Source organism: Bombina bombina, chromosome 3 (genome assembly GCF_027579735.1).
Source record: "Bombina bombina isolate aBomBom1 chromosome 3, aBomBom1.pri, whole genome shotgun sequence".
NCBI classification, from domain to species: Eukaryota; Metazoa; Chordata; class Amphibia; order Anura; family Bombinatoridae; genus Bombina; species Bombina bombina.
The window spans coordinates 18,878,877-18,905,886 of record NC_069501.1 but is presented as its reverse complement, the minus strand read 5'-3'; the positions used below and the strand labels follow the sequence as shown (position 1 = coordinate 18,905,886).

General features: G+C 40.5%; 1 long non-coding RNA gene across 1 annotated transcript; it reads right to left on the bottom strand.

The window, feature by feature from the left end:
* Positions 1-3,411: 3,411 nt before the first annotated feature.
* LOC128652795 (uncharacterized) lies at positions 3,412-26,568 on the bottom strand. Its single transcript, XR_008401303.1, has 4 exons — positions 26,217-26,568; positions 4,015-4,179; positions 3,737-3,804; positions 3,412-3,638 (listed from the first exon to the last, which is right to left on the bottom strand). It is a non-coding gene; the product is annotated as an uncharacterized LOC128652795 (long non-coding RNA).
* Between the last annotated feature and the right edge of the window lie 442 nt (positions 26,569-27,010).

Here is a 27,010-nt window from a genome sequence, read left to right as displayed (position 1 = left end):
TTTCCGACGACTCACGACGAATGAATGTTCGTTTAAGGTACATCATCCAAGATGGCGTCCCTTCAATTCCGATTAGCTGATAGAATTCTATCAGCCAATCGGAGTTAAGGTAGAAAAAATCCTATTGGCTGATGCACTCAGCCAATAGGATTGAAGTTTAATCCTATAGGCTGATCCAATCAGCCAATAGGATTGAACTTGCATTCTATTGGCTGTTCCAATCAGCCAATAGAATGCAAGCTCAATCCTATTGGCTGATTGCATCAGCCAATAGGATTTTTTCTATCTTAATTCCGATTGGCTTACGTACCTTAAACGAACCTTCATTTGTCGTTAGTCATCGAAAAGAAGAGGATGCTCCACGCCGGATGTCTTGAAGATGGACCCGCTCCGCTCAAGATGGATGAAGATAGAAAATGCCGTCTGGATGAAGACTTCTGCCCGTCTGGAGGACCACTTCTGCTGGCTTGGATGAAGACTTCTCCCGGCTTCGTTGAGGACTTCAGCCGGGTTGGGTGAAGACTTATCCCAGTAAGGTGATCTTCAAGGGGTTAGTGTTAGGTTTTTTTAAGGGGGTATTGGGTGGGTTTTAGAGTAGGGTTGGTTGTGTGGGTGGTGGGTTTTAATATTGAGGGGATTACAGGTAAAAGAGCTGATTTCTTTGGGGCAATGCCCCGCAAAAGGCTCTTTTAAGGGCTATTTGTAATTTAGTGTAGGGTAGGGATTTTTTTATTTTGGGGGGGGGGCTTTTTATTTTGTTAGGGGGATTAGATTAGGTGTAATTAGTTTAAAATTCTTGTAATTGTTTTATTATTTTCTGTAATTTAGTGTTTTTTGTGCTTTAGCTAATTTAATGTAATTTAGGTAATTGTATTTAATTGTATTAATTTAATTAATTTATTTAATTGTAGTGTAGTGTTAGGTGTAATTGTAACTTAGGTTAGGTTTTATTTTACAGGTACATTTGTCTTTATTTTAACTAGGGAGTTATTAAATAGTTAATAACTATTTAATAACTATTGTACCTAGTTAAAATAAATACAAAGTTGCCTGTAAAATAAAAATAAACCCTAAAATAGATACAAATGTAACTATTAGTTATATTGTAGCTATCTTAGGTTTATTTTACAGGTAAGTATTAAGTTTTAAATAGGAATAATTTAGTTAATGATAGTAATTTTATTTAGATTTCTTTTAAAGGGCCATTATACACTCATTTTTTCTTTGCATAAATATTTTGTAGATGACCTATTTATAAAGCCCATAAAGTTTTTTTTTTTTTAAAAAGGTATCATTTTGCTTATTTTTAAATAACATTGCTCTGATTTTCAGACTCCTAACCAAGCCCCAAAGTTTTATTTGAATACCGTCAGCTACCTTCTCCAGTTTGCTCCTGTTTGTGTAAAGGGTCTTTTCATATGCAAAAGAAGGGGGAGGGGGGAGTGTCTTATTTGTCACTTGCAGTGGGCTTTCCGGCTATTTTTCAACAGAGCTAAACTGAAAGCTTCTAAGTACGTTTTTAAACCATTTTATACTGGATTTTTATATTAGTATCTGTGCATCTTATTCTTTATAGTAGTGTCTATTACATGCAGGTATGAAAATGAGTGTATACTGTCCCTTTAATTCTAAGTTAGGGGGTGTAAGGATTAGGGTTAGACTTAGGTTTAGGGATTAATACATTTAGTATAGTGTTAATGAGGTTGGGGGTGGCAGATTAGGGGTTAATAATTTTATTATAGTGGCGGCGATGCGGGAGTGCGGCAGATTAGGGGTTAATAATTTTATTATAGTGGCGGCTATGCGGGAGTGCAGTGGTTTAGGAGTTAATAATTTTATTATAGTGGCGGTGATGCGGGTAGTGCGGCGGTTTAGGGGTTAATAATTTTATTATAGTGGCGGCGATGTGGGAGTGCAGCGGTTTAGGAGTTAATAATTTTATTATAGTGGCGGCGATGAGGGAGTGCGGCAGATTAGGGGTTTATAATTTTATTATAGTGGCGGTGATGCGGGAGTGTGGCGGTTTAGGGGTTAATAATTTTATTATAGTGGCGGCGATGCGGGAGTGCGGCGGTTTAGGGGTTAATAATTTTATTATAGTGGTGGCGATGCGGGAGTGCGGCGGTTTAGGAGTTAATAGGTAGTTAATGGGTGTTAGTGTACTTTTTAGCACTTTAGTTAGGAGTTTTATGCTACAGCTTTGTAGCATAAAACTCTTAACTACTGACTTTAAAATGCGTTAGGGATCTTGTGGGTAAGGGGCTACCACTCACTTTTTTGCCTCCCAGGACAGACTCGTAATACCGGCGTTAGGCAAGTCCCATTGAAAAAATAGGATACGCTATAGACGTAAGTGGACTTTTGGGAAGGCCAAAAAAGTGAGTTGTACGACTGTACCTGCAAGACTCGTAATACCTGCGGTCGTTAAAAAGCAGCGTTAGGACCTTCTAACGCTGCTTTTTAACTCTAACGCAAAACTCGTAATCTAGCCGTTTATGTTTTAACTTCACTGGAGCCTGCTTAGTTTTGGAACAAAGTATACCTTCTTTTTCCTTAAGTCTATATGGAGCACTGGGGCTCCTTCATATAACCGACGAAGCACACCTCCAAGACAGGAGCCAATTGCAGGCCACACATGCTAGACCCATGACGTCACAACGTCAAACCAAGACCGAGGACCTTTGTTGATAGTGGATCCGACAAGAAGAAAGGGAGACAAAGAGGCTTAGAGCAGAGATGGGAATGAAGTGATGGTCCACTCAGCTATTTGATGCAGTTCTCTACCCTACACAGATCCGGAGGACACAGCAAAGGGTGAGTCCCTCTTTTATTGCTCACGGAGCAGGACAGTGACTTACAACAATTGTAGATTAAGTAATATGCCTAACATTGCTGTTTTTACTCCGCTGATTTCACACCAAGCACTATAGCACAGAGGTAGGAGGGACGTGGTCCCGGTCCTCTGAGGTTGCATACATACAAGTTCCGTTATATGGATAATTATCTGATGGGACATGCAGGAGTTGGACTCTCATAGAACTGTCTGACGTTATACAGAGAATAATAAAGATGACATAATATGGGCACACTCACATGTGGATACCTTCCTTTTGTATTCTGTCAATCTCAAGCAACATTAAAAATTTTAAGGTTAGAATTCTTCATATATCCTTTTTAGTAGAAATAGCAATGTTCAAGCTAATCACATGAGTGATCTATGTTTAGCCATCAATCATCAGCTACATAGTATATTTACAAATGCTCTTCATCAAAGGATAGCAAAATAATTAAGTTAAATCAGATATTTTTTTAAATTAAATACATTATCAAAATTGCATGTTATTTATACATCATTCAACATATATTTTGTTTTTCTTTCCCTTAAAGATAATACTTAAAGGAATTCTGGTACACTATTATTTTTAGATTTATTTTTTTACTATAAACATTTTATTTTTTTAACCGAACCATAAAATAGAATAAAAACGAGCTATAAACCAAAAAATAAAACAATCAAATAAAGCCACGTATTGCCTCCTGTAACTGATTGATTGTGCCGACAACATTCTGTAGGCCATCAGCTAGTTGCCCAAATAATTGTGGCAGGATGGGGTCAGTTTGGGTCCCCTGATCAGCATCTATAAAAACACAAAATAAAATATGTTCTACCAATTAATTATAAAGATACAAATGTTAAAACATAATATGATATTTTCTTGCATTCTGTTCCAGCCACCTCATCATCTCACAACGCTGGCGATATGGCTGGGGCAGGATCCTCGCCAATGGATTCTTCTCTTTCGGCTGTCACAGATGAAGCACAAACACAAATCATCGTTAGGATGAGGAATATGTGACAATGCCTATATTATACTCATCATTGTTGTATACTGTTATGATCACATGATGTAAAATTCTATTCAGAAAGACCATTACAGTAATTTAAATTAACTTTTAAAAAACTCCCTTTTTAATGTTAAAGACTGCAAACATTGTGTTATAATTGAAAATTACCTTGGAAATCATCAGGGACCTCTGATTGGCTCCCTGACTCATCCTCGAAATGCGTATCACGGAGAAGGCTCATTGGGAGTGGAGGGTAAGAGCAATGGCTCTGTGGTGTTGCCATAGATATTGGCCTAATGTATCTGAGAATTCTCCCTCTTCTTCTTGATAAATCTGTGAACATATAAAGATGTATGTCAACATTAGATCCATGTGCTATGTTTTCTTCTGTGTAATGTATCTGCTGCTGTAATGCATGGACGGAGCTTGTATTATTCATCAGAAAATAACAACCTTTTTAACAAACAATATATACATGCAGATATGCATTGTCAAATATGTTAGACAAAGTGTGGCCTAATGTCATCATCAATGTTTATCTTTAATACTAATTTCACATATTAATACTTTGAAATTATAATACACAATATAAAAAAGGACACTTACAAATCCTGATGAGTGATCTTATGGACTGATAATAGTCTGGTTCTCGTCGTCTTAGGTTGCTAAAATGACGCAGACATTGTCGTTGCGTCCTTTTAGTACCCGAGACTCGGTACATTCTCCTCATTATTTCGTATATAATATGATCGCGACTATCCTGAACTCCTCCGATTCTCCTTGGAAAGTACTTGTTCATCCCATATACGAGAATAACAAGTTCCCTAGCAGAAAAAGCACTTGGATGCACCATATTGGATAAAATTACCTCGTACAATATAATAATTTCTGTGCTACTAATCACTAACGGCCAGATTGCGAGTTTTGCGGTAAGAGCTGCTCGGTGCTAACTTGCAGTTTATTGTCACCACTCACTTACCTACAGCGCTGGTATTACAGGTTTTTATAAACCTGGCGTTAAAAGGCAATAAGTGAGCGTAGAGCAAAATTGAGCTCCACACTGCACTCCAATACCAGCGCTGCTTAAGTCAGCGGTGAGCTGGTTTTACGTGCTCGTGCACGATTTCCCCATAGACATCAATGGGGAGAGCCGGCTGAAAAAAAGCCTAACACTTGCAATAAAGCAGCGTAAAGCTCCGTAACGCAGCCCCATTGATTTCTGTGGGGAAACTAAAGTCCTTCATTGAGAACTTCTTGCCACTATTACGAGCAAACCCCAGGCACCATCACGGCTGCCAGAGACTGGACCAAAGCGACAACGGACGCCAAGGCCGCAGGTGGTAAGGCCCTCAGCTGCTGGCACGTAGCCATCCAAGCCTCCGCCACCGAATCCTACCCTCCCACACTAGGAGCCCCACTACAATCTGGAACCCTGGGGCTAAAATTGAGCGAACGCAGCACAATCGGAACTGATCGGAACAGCCAATAGAATGCAAGCTCAATCCTATTGGTTTATTGGATCAGCCAATAGGAGTTGAAGTTCAATCCTATTGGCTGATTCCTTCAGCCAATAGAATTTTTTTTAACTTAATTCCGATTGGCTGATAGAATTCTATCAGCCAATCGGAATTGAAGGGACGCCATCTTGGATGACGTACCTTAAATGAACCTTCATTCGGTCTTCGCCGTCGATGGAAGAGGATGCTCCGCGCCGGATTTTTTTGAAGATGGACCAGCTCCGCTCCAGAAGGATGAAGATAGAAAATGCCATCTGGATGAAGACTTCTGCCCGTCTGGAGGACCTCTTCTGCCCGGCTTGGATGAAGACTTCTGCTCATCTGGAGGACATCTTCTGCCCGACTTGGATGAAGACTTGGGCCCGGTTGGGTGAAGACTTCTCAAGGTAGGGTGATCTTCAAGGGGTTAGTGTTAGGTTTTATTAAGGGGGGGATTGGGTGGGTTTTAGAGTAGGGTTGGGTGCGTGGGTGGTGGGTTTTAATGTTGGGGGGGTATTGTACTTTTTTTACAGGTAAAAGAGCTGATTACTTTGGGGCAATACCCCCTCAAAAAGCCGTTTTAAGGGCTATTTGTAATTTAGTATAGGGTAGGGCTTTTTATTATTTTGGGGAACTTTTTTATTTTATTAGGGGGGTTAGATTAGGTGTAATTAGTTTTAAAATCTTGTAATTATTTTATTATTTTCTGTAATTTAGTGTTTGTTTTTTTCCGTCCTTTAGATAATTGTTTTTAATTGTTTTTAATTGTATTTAATTGTAGTTAATTTAGGGAATTAATTTAATTATAGTGTAGTGTTAGTTGTAATTGTAACTTAGGTTAGGGTTTATTTTACATGTACTTTTGTATTTCTTTTGACTAGGAAGTTATTAAATAGTTAATAACTATTTAATAACTATTCTACCTAGTTAAAATAAATACAAAGTTGCCTGTAAAATAAAAATAAACCCTAAGATAGATACAAATGTAACTATTAGTTATATTGTAGCTATCTTAGGTTTATTTTACAGGTAAGTATTTAGTTTTAAATAGGGATTTTTTATTTAATAATAGTAATTTTATTTAGATTTATTTAAATTATATTTAAGTTGGGGGGGTTAGGGTTAGACTTAGATTTAGGGGTTAATATATTTATTATAGTGGCGACGATGTCCGGTTCGGCAGATTAGGGGTTAGAAATGTAAGTGTTTGCGATGTGGGGGGCTCGGTTTAGGGGTTAATAGGTAGTTTATGGGTGTTAGTGTAATTTTTAGCACTTTAGTTAAGAGTTTTATGCTACGGCGTTAGCCCATAAAACTCTTAACTACTGACTTTCAAATGCGGTAACAGGCTTGACAGGAGAGGATGTACCGCTCACTTTTAGGAAGACTCATAATACCGGCATTAGGCAAATCCCATTGAAAAAATAGGATACGAAATTGACGTAAGTGGATTTGCGGTATTTTAGAGTCTGGCCAAAAAAGTGAGCGGTAAACCCTCTCCTTCAAGACTAGTAATACCAGCGGGCATTAAAAAGCAGCGTTGGGACCTCTCAACGCTGCTTTTTAACCCTAACGCAAGACTCGTAATCTAGCTGATAGGATTTATTTCACCATTTTGCGATGACAAACAGCATTAGAGCAAAACCTTTCTGTGTTTTAAATCTCCCATTGATTTCTATGGCATTTGCAGCCTTAAAGGTGGAAGATTAAACAATAGGTACACTGTGTCGGAATGGAGGCAAGCGTACCTGTTGAATGTTTGATAAATTGGCAAGAGGTTCAAATAGAGTCGAATGTGAAGGCGGATCATCAGTATTCAGCTCAAATAAAGCAAGCATTGATATGCGTCAGATTGATCTCACGGGAGCGTATATTACGTCAAACATTTCAACATTTAACGATCTGATGCAGAATTCCAGCTTATTATCAGTTGAAGCATTAATAAATCAGCCCCTAAGTATCTAAACTAAAATACCTCAAAATTACATACATATATGTATCGAAATACTAGAAAGTATTAACAACTAAAAATACAATGAGGTAAAAGAAAGAATTAAAATAAAATTTAAGTAAAAGTGAAATTACATAGACAGAATGAGGATCAACCACCTATAGTGGATATACAACTGTCCTAAAGTAATGGATAAACCAATATTCTATCTTTCCTCATCATATAAAATGAGACAGAAAATGAAAAGATTACATCTACTGTATATAGTAACAGATTAATAGACTAAATCTTAGTGCATAAATACAAAAGAAGATAATTTGGTAAATACTATATATATATATATATATATATATATATATATATATATATATATATATATATGAAAAAAATATATAAAAGTGCATACAAATAAAAATAATAATGTATGTATATAAAGGAATAAGAAGACGGAGAAATCAAATTAAAAAATAAAATTAGAAAAATCAAATTACAAAATGACAGAGTTCAAAATCTTTCTTTAGTATATTATCCAATTGGCTGATTTGAATTTGTCAGCCAATAGGAATGCAAGGGTACCCCCATATAAAAGCCATTCCTTGCATCCAATCTTCAGTGTGCGGCTGGAGTCAATGCTCTGAAGAGGGGGGCCGACATCGCCGATGACATCGCCAAGGACTTGTCATCACCGGGATGAAGATAGAAGATGGACCACGGCCTGGATGAAGATTGGAGAAGATGCTCTGCCGATGTATGAAGATGTCTTGCCGCCAGGATGAAGATGGAGTGGCGCCCTTCATCATTGGTGAGTACCATTTTGGGGATTAGAGTTAGGGTTTTTTTATTTTTGGGGTGGCTTTTTTTTCAAGATTAGGGATTTTTTTTTTGGGGCTGAAACAGATCAGAATATCCTTTTAAGGGCAATGCCTATCCAAATGCCCTTTTTGGGGCAATGGTTAGATTAGGTTTTTTTTAGTTAGGTTTGTTTATTTTAGGTGGGTTGGGTGGGTTGGGTGTTGTAATGTTAGGGGGAAACGGTGTTGGGTTTGGTGTTGTAATGTTAGGGGGAAATTGGTGTTTTTTTTAAGGTAAAAGAGCTGTTAGCTTTAAGACAATGCGCTGCAAAAGGCCCTTTTAAGGGCTATTGGTAGTTTATTTTTAGATTGGGGGTTTTATTTATTTTGGGTGCTTTTTTGGGGGGTATTAAAAAAGGAATAATTTGTATTATTTTGGATAATATTGTTATTTTTTGTAATGGTAGCTTTTTTTTTATTTATTTTTAATGTTAGTGTTTAATTTTTTTTAATGGTAGTTTTTTGTGGTAATGTTAGGTTTTATTATTTTTAGTAATGTTATTTTTTTTTTTTTTGGTAATGTAGCTTTTTGTATAAATTTTTTTTTTTTAAATAAGTAATGTTAGGTTTGTTTTTAGTTTAAGCTTAGGTTTTAATTTTGTTTCACAGGTAAGTTTTTATTTATTTTAAGGTAGTAAGTATATTTTAACTTTAATTTACAGTCGGTGTATTTCAATTTTGTTAACGTTAGGGGGTGTTAGGTTTAGGACTTAGTAGTTTAATTTAGGTGGTTGTGCTGTGGGGGGACGATGGTTTAGGGGTTAATAGCTTTATTTAGTGTTGGCGATGTGGGGGATGGCGATTTAGGGGTTAATAGCTTTATTTAGTGTTGGCGATGTGGGGGGGCGGTTTAGTGGTTAATACCTATATTTAGTGTTGGCGATGTGGGGGGGGGGGCAGTGGTTTAGTGGTTAATAGCTTTATTTAGTGTTGGCGATGTGGGGGGGCGGTTTAGTGGTTAATAGCTTTATTTAGTGTTGGTGATGTGGGGGGGGGCAGCGGTTTAGTGGTTAATAGCTTTATTTAAAGTTGGCGATGTGGTGGATGGCGGTTTAGGGTTTATTAGACTAGGGGCTTAAGTTAGGGTGTTAGGTTTTTTGAAAACTTTCTTTTCTCCATAAACTTCACTGGGGACTGTGAAAATGTGATGGCGATTTTGCAATTACAGGTGTTTTTTTACAACATTTTTTCTCCATTGATCTCTAAGGGAGAATACGTGCATGAGCATGCCAAGTCGGAACTTGGTTTTTGTGCGGTATGCGGGGGAACGCAAAAAGAAAGTTTTCTTGAAACTTGTAATGGCTGTACAATTGAAATTGGTTTAAAGCCACATTGCGCACGGTATGTTCACAATGGATTTAATGCCCAATTTGTAATCCAGGCCCTAGTGTGGAGCAGCTGTTTGTAAGCGTTTTTTCTACTGATTTGTGTCAGTTTAAAAAACAATCACTCACAGAAGGCGCAGCAAGGAGTTCCCTGCCTAGAGCTGTTCTGAGTGATCAAACAGATTATTTGCTGCATCACAGCCTCACCAGCAACTGCTCCACATTATCTTGTGTCACACATGTCCCAGCTCAGTGGCAGCCCTCCAATTCTCCTGCAGGGGACATTTCCAGGGACAAAAAAAAAATCTAGGGACATGAAACAAAATCCAGGGACATAAAACAAAATCAGGGACATAAAACAAAATCCAGGGACTGTCCCTGGAAATCAGGGACAGCTGGCAAATATGCTATACCCAGATTTATATGAAACAATTGTAACATACAAGAATGTGTGCAAAATTTGGGTTGAGTGTCCCTTTAAGCATACCCTATACGTTCCATGTATATCGCGACCGAGCTAAACATCGCTCATATTACAAGTTTAAAGTTATGTGTTGCATTCGAGTGCTACACATAGTACTAAAAAAACGTGATTTGAGACAGCGCCAAATACTATAAAATATTTAAAGATATAGGCCTCTAGTTATCAAGCCGTCTACTTACCTGCCTTCGCCGGCCCCAATACGCCATCCTAAGCTTGCCTCACATTGCCGCCGCGGACCTGAATACGCTCGCCAAAGTTATCAAAAAAGCTGTAAAAAAGCCGCGCACCAAGTACGGGGCAATGAGCAGCGGACTGTGAGTTATCACTCATCCGATCTCGCTGCTCTTCGGCTTTTTCCCAGCTTTATTGATAAGCTGTCACTAAGCACCCACACTAAACTACACTGTTCTACCCCCTATACCGGCACCCCCGGAGCCCCCCGCAACTAAATAAAGTTATTAACCCCTAAACCACCGCTCCTAGGCCCCGCCGCAACTATAATAAATGTATTAACCCCTAAACCGCCGCTCCCGGACTCCGCCGCCACCTACATAATACCTATTAACCCCTATCCTGCCCCCCCTATACCGCCGCCACCTATAATAAATTTATTAACCCCTATCCTGCGGATCCCGGACCCCGCCGCAACTAAATAAATAGTTTAACCCCTAAACCGCCGCTCCCGGAACCCGCCGCCACCTATATTAAACTTATTAACCCCTAATCTGCCCCCCCTACACCGTCGCCACCTCTAATAAATTTATCAACCCCTATCCAGCCCCCCCTACACCGCCGCAACTTATAATAAAATTATTAACCCCTAAACCTAAGTCTAACACTAACCCTAACATCCCCCTATCTTAAATATTAATTAAATAAATCTAAATAAATATAACTCTTATTAAATTAATTATTCCTATTTAAAACTAAATACTTACCTGTAAAATAAACCATAAGATAGCTACAATGTAATTAATAATTACATTGTAGCTATCTTAGGATTTATATTTATTTTACAGGTAACTTTGTATTTATTTTAACTAGGTACAATAGTTATTAAATAGTTATTAACTATTTAATAACGACCTAGCTAAAAGAAATACAAAATTACCTGTAAAATAAATCCTAACCTAAGTTACAATTAAACCTAACACTACACTATCATTAACTTAATTAAATTAATTAACTACAAATACCTACAATTAAATACAATTAAATAAACTAACTAAAGTGCAAAAAATAAAAAAATATTACAAGATTTTTAAGCTAATTACACCTAATCTAAGCCCCCTAATAAAATAACAAAGCCCCCCAAAATAAAAAAAATGCCCTACCCTATTCTACATTACAAAAGTTAACAGCTCTATTACCAGCCCTTAAAAGGGCCTTTTGCGGGGCATGCCCCAAAGTAATCAGCTCTTTTGCTTGTTAAAAAAAATACAACCCCCCCCAACATTAAAACCCACCACCCACATACCCCTACTCTAACCCACCCAAACCCCCCTTAAAAAAACCTAACACTAACCCCCTGAAGATCTCCCTACCTTGAGTCGTCTTCAGCCAGCCGACCACCGATGGAACAGAAGAGGACATCCGCAGCGGCCGAAGTCATCATCCAAGGGGCGCTGAAGAGGTCTTCCATCCGATAGAAGTTTTCATCCATGCGGCGTCTTCAATCTTCATCCATCCGGAGCGGAGCCATCCTCTTCCAACGACGCCTACCCGACGAATGGATATTCCTTTAAGTGACGTCATCCAAGATGGCGTCCCTCGAATTCCGATTGGAATTAAGGTAGGAGAAATCTGATTGGCATCAGCCAATCAGATTTTTCCTACCTTAATTCCGATTGGCTGATAGAATCCTATCAGCCAATCGGAATTCGAGGGACGCCATCTTGGATGACATCACTTAAAGGAATATCCATTCGTCGGGTAGGCGTTGTTGGAAGAGGATGGCTCCGCGTCGGCTCGTTTGAAGAAGGCTCCGCTCCGGATGGATGAAAATTGAAGACGCCGCATGGATGAAGACTTCTATCGGATGGAAGACCTCTTCAGCACCCCTTGGATGATGACTTCGGCCGCTGCGGATGTCCTCTTCTGTTCCATCGGTGGTCGGCTGGCTGAAGACGACTCAAGGAAAGGAGATCTTCAGGGGGTTAGTGTTAGGTTTTTTTAAGGGGGGTTTGGGTGGGTTAGAGTAGGGGTATGTGGGTGGTGGGTTTTAATGTTGGGGGGGTTGTATTTTTTTAACATGCAAAAGAGCTGATTACTTTGGGGCATGCCCCGCAAAAGACCCTTTTAAGGGCTGGTAATAGAGCTGTTAACTTTTGTAATGTAGAATAGGGTAGGGCATTTTTTTATTTTGGGGGGCTTTGTTATTTTATTAGGGGGCTTAGATTAGGTGTAATTAGCTTAAAAATCTTGTAATATTTTTTTATTTATTGTAACTTATTTTTTTTTATTTTTTGTAACTTAGTTTTTTTTATTTTTTGTACTTTAGTTAGTTTATTTAATTGTATTTAATTGTAGGTATTTGTAGTTAATTAATTTAATTAAGTTAATGATAGTGTAGTGTTAGGTTTAATTGTAACTTAGGTTAGGATTTATTTTACAGGTAATTTTGTATTTCTTTTAGCTAGGTCGTTATTAAATAGTTAATAACTATTTAATAACTATTGTACCTAGTTAAAATAAATACAAAGTTACCTGTAAAATAAATATAAATCCTTAGATAGCTACAATGTAATTATTAATTACATTGTAGCTAACTTATGGTTTATTTTACAGGTAAGTATTTAGTTTTAAATAGGAATAATTTATTTAATGATAGTGTAGTGTTAGGTGTAATTGAAACTTCGGTTAGTTTTTATTTTACAGGTAAATTTGACTTTATTTTATCTAGGTAGCTATTAAATAGTTAATAACTATTTAATAGCTATTGTACCTAGTTAAAATAAATTTAAATGTGCCTGTAAAATAAAAATAAATCCTAAAATAGCTACAATATAATTATTAGTAATATTGTAGCTATATTAGGGTTTATTTTATAGGTAAGTATTTAGTTTTAAATAGGTATAATTCATTTAATAAGAGTTATATTTATTTAGATTTATTTAATTAATTTTTAAGATAGGGGGGTGTTAGGGTTAGTGTTAGACTTAGGTTTAGGGGTTAAAAATTTTATTATAGGTTGCGGCGGTGTAGGGGGGGCAGGATAGGGGTTGATAAATTTATTATAGGTGGTGACGGTGTAGGGGGGGGCAGATTAGGGGTTAATAAATTTAATATAGGTGGCGGCGGGGTCCGGGAGCGGCGGTTTAGGGGTTAAACAATTTATTTAGTTGTGGCGGGGTCCGGAAGTGGCGGTTTAGGGGTTAATATATTTATTATATTTGCGGTGGGGTCCGGGAATGTCGGTTTAGGGGTTAGCATGTTTAATATAGGTGGCGGCGGTGTAGGGGGGACAGATTAGGGGTGTTTAGACTTGGGGTACTTTTGCCGGTGTGTAGGGCTTGATAACTTAGGCAAATCTGCCTCGCCACAAATACGCTGTGGAATTCCAGTGTATTTGAGGTTGACGGCTTGATAACTAGAGGCCATATTGTCACTGTGTCTCGCTTCCCTGTTTAACAATATCGGGAATACTCAGGGATTTCCCCCATCTATGCTTTTAGCACATGTCACCACCATCCCGAAACCTGGAAAGACAACTGACCGGCCTGAGAATTTTAGGCCGATATCACTTCTTAACATGGATCTAAAGATCTTTGCAAAAATTCTCTCGACAAGATTGAATAAATATTTGCCACAGCTAATATCCCCTGACCAAGTGGGGTTTGTCCCTGGCTGTGAGGCCAGGGATAACATCATAAAAGCCACCCTCTTAGTGAATTATGCGCAACAAAATAATATTCCATCTGTGCTCGTCTCAACAGACGCCGAGAAGATGTTCGACAGGGTCAGCTGGACTTTCCTTAAAGCTGTCCTGTCAAAAATGAATTTTGGCCAACCCTTCATGCAAAAAGTCTTCTCCCTCTATACGGAACCTACAGCACAAGTTAAAATTAGCAACATATTATCCTACCCCTTTAAAATATCAAACGGCACAAGACAGGGATGCCCCCTGTCCTCACTGCTATTCGCCCTCACGATAGAAATATTAGCACAAAAAATTTGAGTCAACCAGAAAATCTCTGGAATAAAAATAGGAGACCATGAACATAAAGTATCATTATACGCGGACAATGTTCTGCTTTCCGTCGCAAGCCCCCTGACTTCGATCCCAGAAATTCTTAAGGAATTTGAAGAATACGGCAAGGTAGCCAACATTAACTTAAACCACACAAAGGGGGGTAGTTATCATCGTGTCTACTTTTCCTGCCTTCGCCGACCCAATACGCCCGCCTAAGCTCGCCTCAAATTGCCGCCGCGGACCTGCAAAAATTCGCCTAAGTTATCAAAAAAGCTGTCAAAAAGCCGTGCACCAAGTACGGGGTGTTGAGCAGCGGACTGTGATAGTTAGGACTCATCCGATCTCGCTGCTCTTCGGCTTTTTTACAGCTTTCTTGCTAGCCTGTCACTAAGCACCCACACTAAACTACACTGTTCTACCCCCTATACCGGCGCCCCCGGAGCCTCCTGCAACTAAATAAAGTTAGTAACCCCTAAACCGCCGCTCCTAGACACCGCCGCAACTCTTATAAATGTATTAACCCCTAAACCGCCGCTCCCTGACCCCGCCGCAACCTATATTAAATTTATTAACCCCTATCCTGCCCCCCCTACACCGTCGCCACCTATAATAAATTTATTAACCCTATCCTGCCCCCCCTACACCGTCGCCACCTATAATAAATTTATTAACCCCTATCCTGCCCCCAACTACACCGCCGCCACTGTAATAAATTTATTAACCCCTAAACCTAAGTCTAACACTAACCCTAACACCCCCTAACTTAAATATTAATTAAATAAATCTAAATAATATTTCTATTATGAACTAAATTATTCCTATTTAAAACTAAATACTTACCTGTAAAATAAACCCTAAGATAGCTACAATGTAATTAATAATTACATTGTAGCTATCTTAGGATTTATATTTATTTTACAGGTAACTTTGTATTTATTTTAGCTAGTTAGAATAGTTATTAAATAGTTATTAACTATTTAATAACTACCTAGCTAAAAGAAATACAAAATTACCTGTAAAATAAATCCTAACCTAACACTACACTATCATTAAATTAATTAAATAAATTAACTACAAATAACTACAATTAAATACAATTACATAAACTAACTAAAGTACAAAAAATAAAAAAAGCTAAGTTACAAAAAAAAAAAAAATAGGTTACAAACATTTAAAAAATATTACAACAATTTTAAGCTAATTACACCTAATCTAAGCCCCCTAATAAAATAACAACCCCCCCCCAAAATAAAAAAATGCCCTACCCTATTCTAAATTAAAAAAGTTCAAAGCTCTTTTACCTTACCAGCCCTTAAAAGGGCCTTTTGTGGGGCATGCCCCAAAGAATTCAGCTCTTTTGCCTGTAAAAGAAAAATACAACCCCCCCCCCAACATTAAAACCCACCACCCACATACCCCTAATCTAACCCAAACCCCCCTTAAAATAACCTAACACTAATCCCCTGAAGATCATCCTACCTTGAGTCGTCTTCACTCAGCCGAGCAGTGATGGAACCGAAGAGGACATCCGGAGCGGCAGAAGTTATCCTCCAAGGGGCGCTGAAGAAGTCTTCTATCCGGGCGATGTCATCTTGGAAGATGTTAGAATAAATCCTAACATAGGTACAATGTAATTATTATTTATATTGTAGCTATATTAGGGTTTATTTTATAGGTAAGTATTTAGTTTTAAATAGGATTAATTTAGTTCATAATAGAAATATTATTTAGATTTATTTAATTAATATTTAAGTTAGGGGGGTGTTAGGGTTAGTGTTAGACTTAGGTTTAGGGGTTAATAAATTTATTACAGTGGCGGAGGGGTCAGGGAGCGGCGGTTTAGGGGTTAATATGTATAGAGTAGCTTGCGGTGGGTTCCAGGAGCGGCGGTTTTAGGGGTTAATACATATATTATAGTTGTGGTGGGCTCCGGGAGCGGCGGTTTAGGGGTTAATACATATATTATAGTTGCGGTGGGCTCCGGGAGCGGCGGTTTAGGGGTTAATATGTATAGAGTAGCTTGCGGTGGGCTCCGGGAGCGGCGGTTTAGGGGGTAATACATTTATTTAGTTGCGGCGGTGTAGGGGGGACAGATTAGTGGTGTTTAGACTCGGGGTACGTGTTAGGGTGTTAGGTGCAGACATCTCCCATAGGAATCAATGGGATGTCTGGCAGCAGCGAACTTGTACTTTCGCTATGGTCAGACTCCCATTGATTCCTATGGGATCCGCCGCCTCCAGGGTGGCGGATTGAAAACCAGGTACGCTGGGCCGTAAAAGTGCCGAGCGTACCTGCTAGTTTTTTGATAACTAGCAAAAGTAGTCAGATTGTGCCGCACTTGTGTGCGGAACATCTGGAGTGACGTAAGAATCGATCTGTGTCGGACTGAGTCCGGCAGATCGAAGTTTACGTCACAAAATTCTACTTTTGCCGGTCTCTAGCCTTTGATAACTAAGGCGAATCAGCCTCACCACAAATACGCTGCGGAATTCCAGCGTATTTGAGGTTGACGGCTTGATAACTAGACCCCATAGTCAGAAATTTTGAATATTAACTTGCCCCAAGCAGTTATTAAAATCAATATCAGGGGATCTCTCGTTGTGGAAGAATAAGAAGATCTCCTGGTTAGGCAGGATTGAAGTAGTAAAATTAATATCCTTCGAGACGTGTTTGTGCAGAGCTCCTGCGATAGACCTTGCTATAAACCTTTTATTTCAGGCTATACTATTTTGATTTGCCCAACTATGTGCCCAATGCACTAAGGACCATTCTGGCTATGATTAGAGGCCACTCAAGCATGTGTCCGCAACAGGTGCATTTGCCGACCACTATCTGGCCTCAGGAAACATTGAGGCTTTTGTGGCCTTTAATACAGTAGGCCCCTCTGGAGGGAAACTGCACCGGAGAGGCTAAGGATCTAAACGCGGCATATATGCAGCTACATCCACAGACAGAGGACTAAGGCTAAATATCTACAGGTGATCATTGGGAGCCGCAACCCTATGACATATGGATCACTCACTTTGGGAAACTTTCCAGCAACACGGCGGGTGCCATCTTGCCTACGCAGCGCATATTACTAATGAAACAAAGTTGGCTCTAACAGCGGAGCATCTGGATAAGGGACTGGCTCCCTGGAAGGCAGTGCGCCGCCTGCAAAGAACTATAGCCCATAACTCCTGCTTGTCACAGTGCACTATCGCCTAGGTGAAGACACGCAACAAAGTATGAGGAAAAATCAGGCCCAAACTATGACACAACTGTTGTGCGCAAGCCCTAGGGGAAACACTACTGCATCTCACTTAAATATCAAAGGGCAGCAACCAACCCAGGGACCGAAAAAGTCCCTGACGACTGATCCGCCATTAAGCTCCGTAGTGGGTGAAGCTGCCCAAAACCGGTGGAGCGATACACCGGAGGATTATGTACCTACCGACTCAGCTCAGCTGATCCTTACTCTGCAGCAGGGGAGATATTATCCCCGCAGCAGGACGGTGAACCCCTACTGACACAAGATGAAGGAAAGCTGGAGAGTGCGCAATCAGTTGACAGCTGCATCCCGACCCTACATTTGCACAGCGATACAGCGGATTTCCCCCGGGACTAAAATATTTAAATCCGGATCTCTAGCTACAGGTCGAGAGACTGGAGATGAAACAGACCGTACTAATGATAATCTCCAACCTTTTCGTTGCTTTGAGGCGCATAGGTGTCCCACATTCCTATCAGATACCCATAAAAATAAAACTCATTAAATGGTCATGAAAAAAACAAAGACTTTTCAATTTACTTGAATTTACTTTGTTCTCTTGGTAACGTTAGTTGAAAAGAATACCTAGGTATGCTCAGGAGCAGCAATGCACTACTTGGAGCTAGCTGCTGATTGGTGGCTGCAGATATATGTCTCTTATCATTGGCTCAACAGATGTGTTTAGCTAGCTCCCAAAAGTGCAAGGCAGCTCTTGAGCTGACTTTAACTATGTGTTTGACTCAAGGGTCCATGCACTTAAAGCTTTTAATTAATAATTCCAGTGACCAGGTCAGATGTGAGATGCAGTAAAATACATTAAGGGCAAGTTTACAAGTAGCGCACTAAGCGGAGCGTGAGTCTAGTTTACAAGTAGCGCACTTAGCGGTGCGTGAGTCTAGTTTACAAGTAGCGCACTAAGCGGAGTGTGAGACTAGTTTACAAGTAGCTCAGTAAGCGGAGCGTGAGTCTAGTTTACAAGTAGCGCACTAAGAGAAACGTGAGACTAGTTTAGAAGTAGCGCACTAAGCAGAGCATGAGTCTAGTTTACAAGTAGCGCACTAAGCAGAGCATGAGTCTAGTTTACAAGCAGCGCACTAAGAGAAGCATGAGACTAGTTTACAAGTAGCGCACTAAGCGGAGCGTGAGTCTAGTTTACAAGTAGCGCACTAAGCAGAGCATGAGTCTAGTTTACAAGTAGCGCACTAAGCAGAGCATGAGTCTAGTTTACAAGTAGCGCACTAAGCGGAGCGTGAGTCTAGTTTACAAGTAGCGCACTAAGCAGAGCATGAGTCTAGTTTACAAGTAGCGCACTAAGCGGAGCGTGAGTCTAGTTTACAAGTAGCGCACTAAGCGGAGCATGAGTCTAGTTTACAAGCAGCGCACTAAGAGAAGCATGAGACTAGTTTACAAGTAGCGCACTAAGCGGAGCGTGAGTTTAGTTTACAAGTAGCACACTAAGCGGAGCGTGAGTCTAGTTTACAAGTAGCGCACTAAGAGAAGCGTGAGACTAGTTTATAAGTAGCGCACTAAGCGGAGCGTGAGTCTGGTTTACAAGTAGCGCACTAAGCAGAGCGTGAGTCTAGTTTACAAGTAGCGCACTAAACAGAGCGTGAGACTAGTTTACAAGTAGCGCACTAAGCGGAGCGCGAGTAGTTTACAAGTAGTGCACTAAGCGGAGCGTGAGTCTAGTTTACAAGTAGTGCACTAAACGGAGCGTGATTCTAGCTTACAAGTAGCGCATTAAGCGGAGCGTGAGTCTAGTTTACAAGTAGCGCACTAAGCGGAGCGTGAGTCTAGTTTACAAGTAGCGCACTAAGTGGAGCGTGAGTCTAGTTTACAAGTAGCGCACTAAGCGGAGCGTGAGACTAGTTTACAAGTAGCGCACTAAGCGGAGCGTGAGACTAGTTTACAAGTAGCGCACTAAGAGAAGCGTGAGGCTAGTATAAAAGTAGCGCACTAAGAGGAGCGTGAGTCTAGTTTACAAGTAGCGCACTAAGCAGAGCGTGAGTCTAGTTTACAAGTAGCCCACTAAGTGGAGCTTGAGTCTAATTTACAAGTAGCACACTAAGCGGAGTGTGAGTCTAGTTTACAAGTAGCACACTAAGCAGAGCATGAGTCTAGTTTACAAGTAGCGCACTAAGCGGAGCATGAGTCTAGTTTACAAGCAGCGCACTAAGACCTAGATTTGGAGTTTGGCGGTAGCCGTGAAAACCAGCGTTAGAGGCTCCTAACGCTGGTTTTAGGCTACCGCCGGTATTTGGAGTCACTCAAAATAGGGTCTAACGCTCACTTTTCATCCGCGACTTTTCCATACCGCAGATCCCCTTATGTAAATTGCGTATCCTATCTTTTCAATGGGATCTTTCTAACTCTGGTATTTAGAGTCGTTTCTGAAGTGAACGTTAGACATCTAACGACAAAACTCCAGCCGCAGGAAAAAAGTCAGTAGTTAAGAGCTTTCTGGGCTAACGCCGGTTTATAAAGCTCTTAACTACTGTGCTCTAAAGTACACTAACACCCATAAACTACCTATGCACCCCTAAACCGAGGTCCCCCCACATCGCCGACACTCGAATAATTTTTTTTAACCCCTAATCTGCCGACCGCCACCTACGTTATCCTTATGTACCCCTAATCTGCTGCCCCTAACACCGCCGACCCCTGTATTATATTTATTAACCCCTAATCTGCCCCCCACAACGTCGCCGCCAGCTACCTACACTTATTAACCCCTAATCTGCCGACCGCAAAGCGCCGCCACCTACGTTATCCTTATGTACCCCTAATCTGCTGCCCCTAACACCGCCGACCCCTATATTATATTTATTAACCCCTAATCTGCCCCCCTCAACGTCGCCTCCACCTGCCTACACTTATTAACCCCTAATCTGCCGACCGGAGCTCACCGCTATTCTAATAAATGGATTAACCCCTAAAGCTAAGTCTAACCCTAACACTAACACCCCCCTAAGTTAAATATAATTTACATCTAACGAAATTAATTATCTCTTATTAAATAAATTATTCCTATTTAAAGCTAAATACTTACCTGTAAAATAAATCCTAATATAGCTACAATATAAATTATAATTACATTGTAGCTATTTTAGGATTTATATTTATTTTACAGGCAACTTTGTAATTATTTTAACCAGGTACAATAGCTATTAAATAGTTAAGAACTATTTAATAGCTACCTAGTTAAAATAATTACAAAATTACCTGTAAAATAAATCCTAACCTAAGTTACAATTAAACCTAACACTACACTATCATTAAATTAATTAAATAAAATACCTACAATTACCTACAATTTATACCTAACACTACACTATCAATACATTAATTAAATACAATATCTACAAATAACTACAATGAAATAAACTAACTAAAGTTACAAAAAATAAAAAAATATTTACAAACATAAGAAAAATATTACAACAATTTTAAACTAATTACACCTACTCTAAGCCCCCTAATAAAATAACAAAGACCCCCAAAATAAAAAATGCCCTACCCTATTCTAAATTACTAAAGTTCAAAGCTCTTTTACCTTACCAGCCCTGAACAGGGCCCTTTGCGGGGCATGCCCCAAGAAGTTCAGCTCTTTTGCCTGTAAAAAAAAACATACAATACCCCCCCCCAACATTACAACCCACCACCCACATACCCCTAATCTAACCCAAACCCCCCTTAAATAAACCTAACACTAAGCCCCTGAAGATCATCCTACCTTGTCTTCACCTCACCAGGTATCACCGATCCGTCCTGGCTCCAAAATCTTCATCCAACCCAAGCGGGGGCTAGACATCCATCATCCGGTGGCTGAAGAGGTCCAGAAGAGGCTCCAAAGTCTTCATCCTATCCGGGAAGAAGAGTAGATCCGGACCGGCAACCATCATCTTCCAAGCGGCATCTTCTATCTTCATCCGATGAGGACCGGCTCCATCCTGAAGACCTCCGACGCGGACCCATCTTCATCCGGCGACGTCCAACTGAAGAATGAAGGTTCTTTTAAGGGACGTCATCCAAGATGGCGTCCCTCGAATTCCGATTGGCTGATAGGATTCTATCAGCCAATCGGAATTAAGGTAGGAATATTCTGATTGGCTGATGGAATCAGCCAATCAGAATCAAGTTCAATCCGATTGGCTGATCCAATCAGCCAATCAGATTGAGCTTGCATTCTATTGGCTGTTCCGATCAGCCAATAGAATGCGAGCTCAATCTGATTGGCTGATTGGATCAGCCAATCGGATTGAACTTGATTCTGATTGGCTGATTCCCTCAGCCAATCAGAATATTCCTACCTTAATTCCGATTGGCTGATAGAATCCTATCAGCCAATCGGAATTCGAGGGACGCCATCTTGGATGACGTCCCTTAAAGGAACCTTCATTCTTCAGTTGGACGTTGCCGGATGAAGATGGGTCCGCGTCGGAGGTCTTCAGGATGGAGCCGGTCCTCATCGGATGAAGATAGAAGATGCCGCTTGGAAGATGATGGTTGCCGGTCCGGATCTACTCTTCTTCCCGGATAGGATGAAGACTTTGGAGCCTCTTCTGGACCTCTTCAGCCACCGGATGATGGATTTCTAGCCCCCGCTTGGGTTGGATGAAAATTTTGGAGCCAGGACGGATCGGTGATACCTGGTGAGGTGAAGACAAGGTAGGATGATCTTCAGGGGCTTAGTGTTAGGTTTATTTAAGGGGGGTTTGGGTTAGATTAGGGGTATGTGGGTGGTGGGTTGTAATGTTGGGGGGGGGGGTATTGTATGTTTTTTTTTACAGGCAAAAGAGCTGAACTTCTTGGGGCATGCCCCGCAAAGGGCCCTGTTCAGGGCTGGTAAGGTAAAAGAGCTTTGAACTTTAGTAATTTAGAATAGGGTAGGGCATTTTTTATTTTGGGGGTCTTTGTTATTTTATTAGGGGGCTTAGAGTAGGTGTAATTAGTTTAAAATTGTTGTAATATTTTTCTTATGTTTGTAAATATTTTTTTATTTTTTGTAACTTAGTTCTTTTTTATTTTTTGTACTTTAGTTAGTTTATTTCATTGTAGTTATTTGTAGATATTGTATTTAATTAATGTATTGATAGTGTAGTGTTAGGTTTAATTGTAGGTAATTGTAGGTATTTTATTTAATTAATTTAATGATAGTATAGTGTTAGGTTTAATTGTAACTTAGGTTAGGATTTATTTTACAGGTAATTTTGTAATTATTTTAACTAGCTAGCTATTAAATAGTTCTTAACTATTTAATATTTATTGTACCTGGTTAAAATAATTACAAAGTTGCCTGTAAAATAAATATAAATCCTAAAATAGCTACAATGTAATTTTAATTTACATTTTAGGATTTATTTTACAGGTAAGTATTTAGATTTAAATAGGAATAAGTTATTTAATAAGAGTTAATTAATTTCGTTAGATTAAAATTATATTTAACTTAGGGGGTGTTAGTGTTAGGGTTAGACTTAGCTTTAGGGGTTAATCCATTTATTAGAATAGTGGTGAGCTCCGGTCGGCAGATTAGGGGTTAATAATTGAAGTTAGGTGTCGGCGATGTTAGGGAGGGCAGATTAGGGGTTAATACTATTTATTATAGGGTTAGTGAGGCGGATTAGGGGTTAATAACTTTATTATAATAGCGGTGCGGTCCGCTCGGCAGATTAGGGGTTAATAAGTGTAGGCAGGTGGGGGCGACGTTGTGGGCGGCAGATTAGGGGTTAATAAATATAATATAGGGGTCGGCGGTGTTAGGGGCAGCAGATTAGGGGTACATAAGGATAATGTAAGTAGCGGCGGTTTACGGAGCGGCAGATTAGGGGTTAATAATAATATACAGGGGTCAGCGATAGCGGGGGCGGCAGATTAGGGTTTAATAAGTGTAAGGTTAGGGGTGTTTAGACTCTGGGTACATGTTAGAGTGTTAGGTGCAGACGTTGGAAGTGTTTCCCCATAGCAAACAATGGGGCTGCGTTAAGAGCTGAACGCGGCTTTTTTGCAGGTGTTAGGTTTTTTTTCAGCTCAAACAGCCCCATTGTTTCCTATGGGAGAATCGTGCACGAGCACGCTTTTGAGGCTGGCCGCTTGCGTAAGCAACTCTGGTATCGAGAGTTGAAGCTGCGTTAAAAATGCTCTACGCTCCTTTTTTGGAGCCTAACGCAGCCTTTATGTGGACTCTCAATACCAGAGTTATTTTTATGGTGCGGCCAGAAAAAAGCCGGCGTTAGTTTTTCGGGTCGTTACCGACAAAACTCCAAATCTAGCCGTAAGAGAAGCATGAGACTAGTTAACAAGTAGCGCACTAAGCGGAGCGTGAGTCTAGTTTACAAGTAGCACACTAAGCTGAGCGTGAGTCTAGTTTACAAGTAGCGCACTAAACAGAGCGTGAGACTAGTTTACAAGTAGCGCACTAAGCGGAGCGCGAGTAGTTTACAAGTAGTGCACTAAGCGGAGCGTGAGTCTAGTTTACAAGCAGCGCACTAAGCGGAGCATGAATCTAGTTTACAAGTAGCGCACTAAGCAGAGCGTGAGACAAGTTTACAAGTAGCGCACTAAGTGGAGCGTGAGTCTAGTTTACAAGTAGTGCACTAAACGGAGCGTGATTCTAGCTTACAAGTAGCGCATTAAGCGGAGCGTGAGTCTAGTTTACAAGTAGCGCACTAAGCGGAGCGTGAGTCTAGTTTACAAGTAGCGCACTAAGCGGAGCATGAGACTAGTTTACAAGTAGCGCACTAAGCGGAGCGTGAGACTAGTTTACAAGTAGCGCACTAAGAGAAGCGTGAGGCTATTTAAAAGTAGCGCACTAAGAGTGTGAGTCTAGTTTACAAGTAGCGCACTAAGCAGAGCGTGAGTCTAGTTTACAAGTAGCCCACTAAGTGGAGCGTGAGTCTAATTTACAAGTAGCACACTAAGCGGAGTGTGAGTCTAGTTTACAAGTAACACACTAAGCGGAGCGTGAGACTAGTTTACAAGTAGCCCACTAAGTGGAGCGTGAGTCTAATTTACAAGTAGCACACTAAGCGGAGTGTGAGTCTAGTTTACAAGTAGCACACTAAGCTGAGCGTGAGTCTAGTTTACAAGTAGCGCACTAAGAGAAGCGTGAGACTAGTCTATAAGTAGCGCACTAAGCGGAGCGTGAGTCTGGTTTACAAGTAGCGCACTAAGCAGAGCGTGAGTCTAGTTTACAAGTAGCGCACTAAACAGAGCGTGAGACTAGTTTACAAGTAGCGCACTAAGCGGAGCGCGAGTAGTTTACAAGTAGTGCACTAAGCGGAGCGTGAGTCTAGTTTACAAGTAGCGCACTAAGCGGAGCATGAATCTAGTTTACAAGTAGCGCACTAAGCGGAGCATGAATCTAGTTTACAAGTAGCGCACTAAGCGGAGCATGAGACTAGTTTACAAGTAGCGCACTTAGCAGAGCGTGAGTCTAGTTTACAAGTAGCGCACTAAGCAGAAGGTGAGTCTAGTTTTCAAGTAGCGCACTAAGCAGAGCGTGAGTCTAGTTTACAAGTAGCGCACTAAGCAGAGCGTGAGTCTAGTTTACAAGTAGCCCACTAAGTGGAGCGTGAGTCTAATTTACAAGTAGCACACTAAGCGGAGTGTGAGTCTAGTTTACAAGTAACACACTAAGCGGAGCATGAGACTAGTTTACAAGTAGCGCACTAAGCGGAGCGTGAGTCTAGTTTAAAAGTACCGCACTAAGCGGAGTGTGAGTCTAGTTTACAAGTAGCGTACTAAGAGAAGCGTGAGACTAGTTTACAAGTAGCGCACTAAGAGAAGCGGGAGACTAGTTTACAAGTAGCGCACTAAGCGGAGCGTGAGACTAGTTTACAAGTAGCGCACTAAGCGGAGCATGAGACTAGTTTACAAGTAGCGCACTAAGTGGAGCATAAGTCTGGTTTACAAGTAGCGCACTAAGCGGAGCGTGAGTCTAGTTTACAAGTAGCGCACTAAGCGGAGTGTGAGTCTAGTTTACAAGTAGCGCACTAAGTGGAGCGTGAGTCTAGATTACAAGTAGCGCACTAAGCGGAGCGTGAGTCTAGCTTACAAGTAGCGCACTAAGCAGAGCATGAGACTAGTTTACAAGTAGCGCACTAAGCGGATCGTGAGTCTAGTTTACAAGTTGCGCACTAAGCGGAGCGTGAGTCTAGTTTAAAAGTAGCGCACTAAGCAGAGCGTGAGTCTAGTTTACAAGTAGCGCACTAAGCGGAGAGTGAGTCTAGTTTACCAGTAGCGCACTAAGCGGAGCGTGAGTCTAGTTTACCAGTAGCGCACTAAGCGGAGCATGAGTCTAGCTTACAAGTAGCGCACTGTTAGAATCAATACAGGGAATTGGTTAGGTTACCACTCAGTCTCACAAATATCGGGGCTGTTAAGTCACAATCCCCTATTCTGATCCTAGACTGAGGGCCCAGTATGGGTTAAAAAGGTATTCTCAACTCTGCAAAAAGGATTAGCTTAATTTGTGAGAGCTGAATCCAATACTTGCTGAACAGAGGAGAAAAGGATATTAGTGCCTGTGTATAGGGATTAACAGGCAAGACTGAGACAAAAATGAAACTTGCATATAATACTGAAGAATAGGTAGGATATTTATACTTATACTTAAGCTAATAAGTGAGTTCACTTGTAGGAGTATCACAGAAGATAGAGTCACATATATGAGAAATGCAGCCTTTTCCTGAAGTGAATGTACATAGGCACAGATTTCAATGATAAGTTCAGTTCACAGCATATAAGATACAAGTTTGCAATAAAACCTGATGAGTCCAGAAAACACTTTCAAAATGGTAATGCCAAAGGAAAAATTCAGTACCTTTAATCCTGTAGTCTGGTGAAAGATTCTGCTAGAGGAAAAGCAGCTGTTACCTGGAGTCCGGTATCGCCAAACAGGAAGTGCAGGCTGTGAGTATAGCAGAGGAGCTGCTGACAGGCACGGCAGGGGAATTCTGAAGAGCACAATCTGTGAGCCTATAAGCTTAAGTAAATGCTGAGGAGACAAAGATATTTGTAGCAAGCATAAGAAATAACAAAAAGTTGCAGGAAATAGATTTTGGTGTGTTCCTGTAAGTAGGCTCAGGTGGAGATCCGGAGAGCATGTAGATAGCTTCAGCACAAGCCAGGATACTCAGCATAAGGATCAAATTACAGAGCACAGGATTTAGTTAGGAGGAGCCTTATAAAGGTTTCAAATTTAAAGGGACAGACAAACTGACAAGACCTCAGACATGACAGAACCCCCCCCCAAAGGAGCCACTCCGAGGCTCAGTGCCTAGGACGATCAGGATTCCTCCAATGAAAGAGAGAGACCAAGCGGAGGAGCCGTCAGATTTGTGGAGGGTTCCCAAGAATCCTCATCATGGGAAAACCCCTTCCAATGGATGAGATACTGCAGCGTATTGAGATGAAAACGGGAATCCAAAATATCCTGAATCTCATATTCTGGAAGCAAAAGATCAGAAATCGGGGGAGCACAACTAGAGAAGGGAGGAGCCCCAACTGTAGAGGGCTTAAGGAGCAAGACATGAAAGGTGGGGTGCACTGGAATGGAGTCCGGCAATTCCAAAGTGACAGCGTTGGGATTAATAACCCTAGATATCCTAAACGGAC